Source organism: Colossoma macropomum, unplaced genomic scaffold (genome assembly GCF_904425465.1).
Source record: "Colossoma macropomum unplaced genomic scaffold, Colossoma_macropomum, whole genome shotgun sequence".
Classification (NCBI taxonomy): domain Eukaryota; kingdom Metazoa; phylum Chordata; class Actinopteri; order Characiformes; family Serrasalmidae; genus Colossoma; species Colossoma macropomum.
The window spans coordinates 26,049,373-26,057,516 of NW_023494801.1; the positions used below are offsets into that span (position 1 = coordinate 26,049,373).

The following is an 8,144-nucleotide window of genomic DNA, read 5'->3' on the forward strand; positions in this document are numbered from 1 at the left end:
TCAAATTAAGCCGCAGGCTCCACTCCTGGTGGTGCCCTTCCGTCAATTCCTTTAAGTTTCAGCTTTGCAACCATACTCCCCCCGGAACCCAAAGACTCGTGGTTTCCCGCAACGCTGCCCGGCGGGTCTTTTGTCGTAACGCCGCCGGATCGCGGGTCGGCACGGTTTACGGTCGGAACTACGACGGTATCTGATCGTCTTCGAACCTCCGACTTTCGTTCTTGATTAATGAAAACATACTTGGCACATGCTTTCGCTTTCGCCCGTCTTGCGCCGGTCCAAGAATTTCACCTCTAGCGGCGCAATACGAATGCCCCCGGCCGTCCCTCTTAATCATGGCCCCGGTTCCAAAAACCCATGGAAGACAGAACCGGAGTCCTATTCCATTATTCCTAGCTCAGGGTATTCAGGCGGTGCGTGGGCCTGCTTTGAGCACTCTAATTTATTCAAAGTAAACGCTCCGGGCCCCCTGGCGCGGACAACCCAACCAAGGGCATCCGGGGGGCGCCGGCGGGCAGGGCGTGGGACGGGGCGTGTGGCTCGCCTCGCGGCGGACAGCCGGGCCCACTCCCAAAATCCAACTACGAGCTTTTTAACTGCAGCAACTTTAATATACGCTATTGGAGCTGGAATTACCGCGGCTGCTGGCACCAGACTTGCCCTCCAATGGCTCCTCACCCATGGGTTTAGGATGTGCTCATTCCGGTCACGGCGACTCGAAGGAGACTCGTGCCGTTATTTTTCGTCACTACCTCACCGTGTCGGTAATGGGTAATTTGCGCGCCTGCTGCCTTCCTTGGATGTGGTAGCCGTTTCTCAGGCTCCCTCTCCGGAATCGAACCCTGATTCCCCGTTACCCGTGGTCACCATGGTAGGCACATATACTGCCATCGAAAGTTGATAGGGCAGACGTTTGAATGAGACGTCGCCGCCTCAGAGGGCGCGCGATCGGCCCGAGGTTATCTAGAGTCACCATCAATGGGTTATGGGTCTGATAAATGCACGCGTTCCGCTTTCCTCCCCCCCCTCACGAAGCGAGAGCACGGTCGGCGCTTGTTCGCATGTATTAGCTCTGGAATTACCACAGTTATCCGAGTAACCGTGTGGAGCGATCAAAGGAACCATAACTGATTTAATGAGCCATTCGCAGTTTCACTGTAACGCCCGTGTGTACTTAGACCTGCATGGCTTAATCTTTGAGACAAGCATATGTTACTGGCAGGATCAACCAGGTAGCGAGCAACCTCTGTCGGGGTGGGAGCCGGCCAGGGAGACAGCGCACCGAGGAGGCCAGGCCAGCCGCCCCGGTGAACTCAACGGCCGTGACATACACATGCCGGCTTTTATGAGAACACGATGGGGGGTTCGAGGCCGTCCTGCAACGGGGGCAGAAGTGTGGAGCCGTCGGCGGCGCACGGAGAAGGACAGGCCGGCCGCCCCGGTTAACTCAACGGCCGTGACACGCACGCCCCTCCGCGGGGGCTTACATGCTGGCTTCATGAGGAAACGGAGAGGGGTTCAGGGCCATCCAACACACCCCGCGCGCGCGTGCGCGCGCGCGCCGGGGGCCCCCCGTGTCAAGGAACTCATATCTCCGCGGCAGCCCCACCGCGGGTCGCGCAACACCAGCTTCCTGGGGGGAGGCCGGGTGAGCGTGGCCGCGCTCGGAAGCTCAACGGTCGGATTCGGGTGCCCTTCCGACCGGAGGGTAATTTTAAACCAGGAAATGTTCGATTCACGGGAAATGCCAGCTACAAGGTGGGGGGGGGCCTCTTTCAAGCACCCGAGCCCGAGCCGTGCGGGCATCCGTGCGATCGGACGGACTGAGCGGATCAAGACCGGCCTTCTGAGTCTCTCTCGGATAGGGTCGGGCGGGCTTCGCCGTTGCCGAAACCCCCCTGGAGGCTGGCCCGCAGAGACGGGGAGGAACACACACGCCCATAGTGGCCGTATCTAACGCCGGACGGTGGCCTAACCCCTGGCGGGCCGGGTATGCCATTCGATCGGAGCGGACCAAGGACTTGGCCCAGAAAAGCTCACCATCTTTCGGGTTTATTTGCAGGAGGAGACTGGTTGGACTTGTGTCTGAAAATTGCACTAAGTCCATAACGGTACTTGGACCCCGAGCAAAACTCACGTCGCCACTGCTTCTCAAAATCCCGATGGCACCCCTCTGGATTTTTCACGCGCACCAGACACTCCAGACCGCGGTCGGGTTTGAATCTGACCGGAAACGGTGCACCTTGGGCGGATACGCAAGTAGGACGAAGACCCTGGTTGCGCCACCTAGGCAAATTTTGTGGACATTGCCTCGAAAATTTCACCCTGTCACTGGGAGACCACGAAAACTTTGTCCCCCAAAACGAAAAACCCTGGGGGACCATGAAAACTTTGCACCCCAAAACGAAAAACCCTGGGAGACCGTAAAAACTTGGAACGCTGAAAACAGCCGGCCACTGGGAGACCTATGGACTTGGACGAATTTTCGGCCCGTTTTTTTACCACTTGGAACTTCCGTGGGCCTTGGACCCTCCGAGGGGGTTTTTCCAAGTTCCGTGGCCCACAGAGTGCCCTATTTTCGGCCCGGCACGGTGGGTCATGCACCCTGGAGGTGCCACCTAGGCGAATTTTATGGACTCGGTAAAATTTTTCACCAGACACTGGGAGACCACAAAAACTTTGCCGTCCTCCGGGGGGGCTTTCCTACTCCCCGTAGCCCAACAGAGGGCACTATTTTCGGCCCGGTTCGATGGGTCATGCACCCTGGAGGTGCCACCTAGGCGAATTTTATGGACTTTGTCGTTTTTAGCCGGGGAAAACTTTCAAACTTTACCGGGGCCCTCCCAAACATACCACCGCCACCAAACTTCACCGGCCTGCTCTCCTCCTCCACCCGCTTCCAATGACCCATCGACCGGCACCCCAGTCCGCTCCCTTCCGGAGATGCCCAATACCCACCCTTCCGTATGCCCACAAAACACATATACCTCCAGGGCCCCTTTTTTCCCCTACCGACCTCCCTTAACCTGCCCTGCGATGGACTGGCGACCTGTCCAGGGTGTATCCTGCCTTCCGCCCAATGACAGCTGGGATAGGCCCAGAAGGATAAGCGGTTTAGCTGATGGATGGATGGATGGATGGATGGATGGACGGACGGACCTCCCTTAACTCCCTTCCCCGGGCTTTTTCGGATTCCCCGCTCCAACCCATCCGGGGCTAAGGGCCTCCAGGAACCCAGCGCACCATCCGAACCCTTATGGCCCACACTTAAGCACCCCTCCCCCGCATTAAACCCCTTAATACCGCTGCTACAGAGAACCGGGCCACTGGGAGACCAAAAAAAAAAATAAAAACCCGCCGGCCGCTGGGAGACCAGAAAAACTTTAGCGCTGAAACTCATGCCCGCTGGGAGACCAGAAAAACTTTGCCGATTTTTCTAACTTTTTCTCCGGCCACTGGGACACCGTAAAAACTTTAGCTTCGCGGGTGCGACAATTCGTCGCTTATTAAGGTTAGGGTTAGGATTAGGGACAGGGGTTGGGTCAGATTTTTTTCCCTTATGTCTATAATGTCTCTCGTGTCTCTATCATCTCTATGTGTATGTGAGCTTTTTTAATTTTTTCATTTTACATTACAGCACCTATATAAAAATCCAGTATTGATGTTTTGTGAATCAATTCAGAACCTTTCAAGAGAGAATTGTGATGCATTTTACGATTGATTTTTTTTTCTCACGTTTCCTACATGACATTCCTGCCGTTGGTCAGAAGAAACAAGTAGGATGGATGACTCCATTCATGAGCTGTCCATTAGCTTCCATTAGTCTCGTGGTGGCACTGGAGGGGGGCTTGGAGATTTATTGGCCACATTTGACCACGGTCAGTCCTGAGGGCCTTGCAGTGATAGTTGGATTGTGTGCAGAGTGATGAGTCTCGCCAATTTATAACTCACCATTGTCACTTTTATTCATCTGAATTCCTCCATAGTCAAACAGATAATACACTCTTTAAACACATAATTCTAAGTAAAACCTTCACAGAAAATATCCATTCCATTTTTAAAATTTCTCAGTAATTAAATTGTTAAGATGTAAACATAGTCATTCAGAGTGATTTGATCTGAAATGTTACATTCTATAGAAAATTATTTGTTCACAGTGGTGGTGATGGGAACCAGATGTCTGAAATGTCTATTGCCTCTAAAACAGGACTGAATAAAGTATTGCCAACATAAAATATCCATTTATACAGCACATTTTTAAAAACTCAATTTGAAACCAACCTTCTTGTTCGTTTCAATGTCTGTTTTGTTGGCCCTCTGTGACGAGTCAAACAGAATCAGATGCTCGCAGATAAAAACTACAAAGGAGGCTTTACTAGAAAAAGCGCAGTACACTTTCGTGGTCAAGAAACAGGCAGGGATCAATTCCAGAAAGCCGACAAAACACAAAACAAACATACACCAGGCAAACAGTCCGAACAGGAGAAGGCAAAAATGTGGTCAAAAACACAAGCAGAGGGTCTAAGTCCAAAATCCAGAATCAGGTAAACAATCCAAAGGGCTGGGAAAAAGACAAAGTCAAAAAACAAGGCAAAGGTCATACACGATAATCAGAGTCAGAAATAAACACTCAGTAGATCACAAAAGACAGATACAATACTTCGCAACTGACCTAGTCTAAAGCCCGGGCTTAAATACTACACTAAGTAGTCATATGATCAAACACAGGTGACATTGATTAGTATTCCGGAGATTGTGAACACGGATATGAGTTTGGGGTCAGGTGGAGAGTCATGTGACCTTCCTGAGTGTTCTGGGAGTTTGAGTCCGGCTGTCTATCTTCATTGGTTGGCTGTGGGGAAGTCAGGTGATCTCCCAGAGGACTCTGGGAGATCGAGTCCGAATCCAACAAGGCACTCGGTGGATGCATGACACTCTCAATGCACCACGAACATTGACTTTGGCCCACCAAGACAAAAACCTTGCTCCCGTGCTAAAAGCTACGTAACACAAAGGTGTTACATAAAATGGTTACAAAAATGCCCCCTGGTTCCCGAGACATTGCTTTACAATGGTTTTGTGAAAAGATTTTGGCCTTAATTGTGTTTCTTTTTTAAACTCCATTGAGAAAGGTACAAAATAGACCTAATAAACCTATTTTCTACCTATTTTTTACTGGTCATTCTGGATAGTAAACTGGTTCCTGTTACCGTCACTGTAAAGAAATGTGGAGATTCTGAAAAATACAGTTTAATTCCCCTTTATTGATGTAGAGAAGACCAAAGTGTGACCCACGGTCCAAGGTTGGCACTTGAAGATTGCCCTAGTTGCCCTATACCCACTGCCTAACCAAAAGAGAGAATAAATTTGAATACTTTATACATATATAACTTATTCAGTTCTTATTTAGCTGTATTTAGTATTTACTGTTTTAGTAGCAAAACATAGGCTGATGTTATAAAATATATTTAAAACTTTCCATTTAAAACCTTTTGGCCCTCGGCCCACCACAAATATTACACTTTGGCTCACCTAAACCAAAGGTTTGGGCACCCCTGGAAGAGATGTACTTTCAAATAAAAGTTCTTTAAACTTAAAAAAAAGTCAACTCATGAATGGATGTATTGAGAGGTTTCTTTGGGGAATCAAAAGTAGCTCCGAAAACCCCTTTCTGGCACCTTTATTTTAAGAGTAAGTACACTATATGGCTATGGATGGTATGTGGACACCAGACAGTCACACTTACATGAACTTGTTGGGCATTCCGTTCCAAAACAATGGGTATTAATATGGAATTCATTCCCTTTGCAGCTGCAACATCCCCCTGGTGTTGGACAGCTTCAAGGTTTGGCTCGCAATCAATGCTCAAATCATCCCAAAGGTGTTCAGCGGGGTTGAGGTCAGGCTTCTGGTGCAGGCCACTGGAGTTCCTCCACAACAAATTCATCAAACGTGTCTATGCATTTCCAGCATGACTGTGCACAAGGGCAGGCCTTCTGCAGACTGTTATTTGTATAAAATGACCCTTCCCTGAAACGAAGGGGCTGGCCTAAAACCTTCAAAAACAGCCCCAGACCATTATCCCTCCTCCACCAAACCTTACTATTAGCACTGTGCAGTCTGATAGGTAGCACTCAAACCCAGATTCGTCCATCAGACCGCCAGACAGTGAAGCGAGATTCATTACTCCAAAGAAAGCATTTCCACTGCTCCATAGTCCAGTGGTTTCATACTTTACACCAACAGCTCTTAGGCTTGTGTGCAGCTGCTCAGCCATGAAAAAGCACAGGTCTTGATCTGATGTTGCTTACAGAGGCAGTTTGAAACTGTAGTGACAACAGAAGATAGACACTTGCTGAGCTGTTGTTGTTCCTTGATTCTTCCATTTCACAATAACAGCATATAAAGTTGACCAGGGCAGATCTAGCAGGGCAGAAATTTCACAAACTGACTTGTGGCAAAGGTAGTATCCTATGACATGGCATCATATGACGTTTAAAATCACTCTTCTACGACCTATTCTGCCACCAACGTTTATGGTGATTGCTTGACTGAAACGTCTAACTTCAAGAGTTCGGAGGGGTGTCCACATACTTTTGAGCCGTAGACCTCTCAATATGCCTCTGCTGCCCTTTATCTGATCTGGCATAACGTCTTTTGGATTATTATTTTGCTTTCCCCTTTAGAAGCCTTGATCTGAATCTGGATTGCACTTGCTATTGATTGTCCATGCTTAATACTGGTTAAGGATCACTAAGGACAGAGTGCTTGTATTGACTAGTGTGATATTGATGTGAGAGGGAGGATATAAAAAAGAAGCAATTGCATCTAATACGTTTTTTACACCCACCCGCATTCCCTTTTACTCATTCCACATCTATTCCAGCAGACCCAGTTGTTAAAAATCTCCACAATCTATTTTTGCCTGTGTTTGTTTTGACATTGAAGCATTATTTTCTTGTTTACCTCCACCGAGGCGATTGGGAAAGCGATGTTTGAGAATGCAAAAAGGTGTGATATGTTCTATCATAAGACCGACATAAAAGCACACTCTGCAATGATTAATCTGATCACTGCACCAAGCTCGGATCTCGGGATCGATAGGCACTTCCCTCAAAGGAGAAAAAAGTTGGAGATTTCATTAACCCGTTTAGCTGGACCCGACTGTAGTTGCTGAGTTATTATATAAGGGTTAGGAAGGCCAAGTGCATTTCTTTCACTGGACGTGTGCATATTTCCTTCAGAGTCAGGGCCTGTATCGAAGAGGATTTATTGCACAATAAACAGATAATGTTTTAAACAAACCCAAAGCCCATTTCTTTCCCCAGTGATGCATTCTGCTTTCGTATTCGTTTGAACACATTTCCAAGTTCTAGTTGTTTTTTTCTCATACAATATTTTGTAATTAATATCAGTTTATCTTTGCCAAGACCCCTTTGGCATCTCTGAAATGCTTTATGCTTTATTCATGTGTAATTTGAATCTGTTTCTCAGCAATGCATTAGAAAAGATTGAAGATTGTATTGAAGTCCAGCAGTGAGGCTCTTTATGAAAAACTGTAAGAAACTGCACTTCTGGAATTATTTTATACCTAAATACTTTTGCATCTCTCATATATCATAACAATGACTTATTTATTCAAAACACTGACTTAATATCTGACTTATTTTATTGAGCCATTGATTTAATATCTCAAAGTTATGACTTGTCTTTTAAAAATATTGACTTAATGTCTCCAAATCATTACCTATTTATGAAAAAACCTTCAGATCATTAAATAATGACTTATTGTCTTAAAATATTGACTTAGTATCTGAAAATAATGACAATTTATTGAGTCAGTGACTGAATATCCTTCATGTATGGCATTTGGCAGATGCTCTTATCCAGAGCCGCTTACAATTTGACCATTTTACACAGGCAGGCAAGGGTAGTGTTAGGAGTCTTGCCCAAGGACTCTTATTGGTGTAGTGCTTACCCAGGTGGGGATTGAACCCCAATCTACAGAGTAGAAGGAAGAGGTGTTACCCCCTACACTATACCAACCACAAGCTGACTTAAATACTGACCTATTTTCTAAAAATATTGACTTTGTTTCTCAAAATGATGACTTATTACCCTGAAATTTTGACATACGTTTTTCT

At 47.1% G+C, this 8,144-nt stretch overlaps 1 non-coding gene across 1 annotated transcript in view; it reads right to left on the bottom strand.

Annotated features, from left to right (window-relative positions):
• Nucleotides 1-1,235, bottom strand: part of LOC118821878 — a 1,866-nt gene extending 631 nt beyond the window's left edge. Inside the window, exon 1 of the ribosomal RNA XR_005008383.1 lies at nucleotides 1-1,235. This exon is cut by the window's left edge and continues 631 nt beyond it. This is a non-coding gene — a ribosomal RNA (18S ribosomal RNA).
• Nucleotides 1,236-8,144: the final 6,909 nt, after the last annotated feature.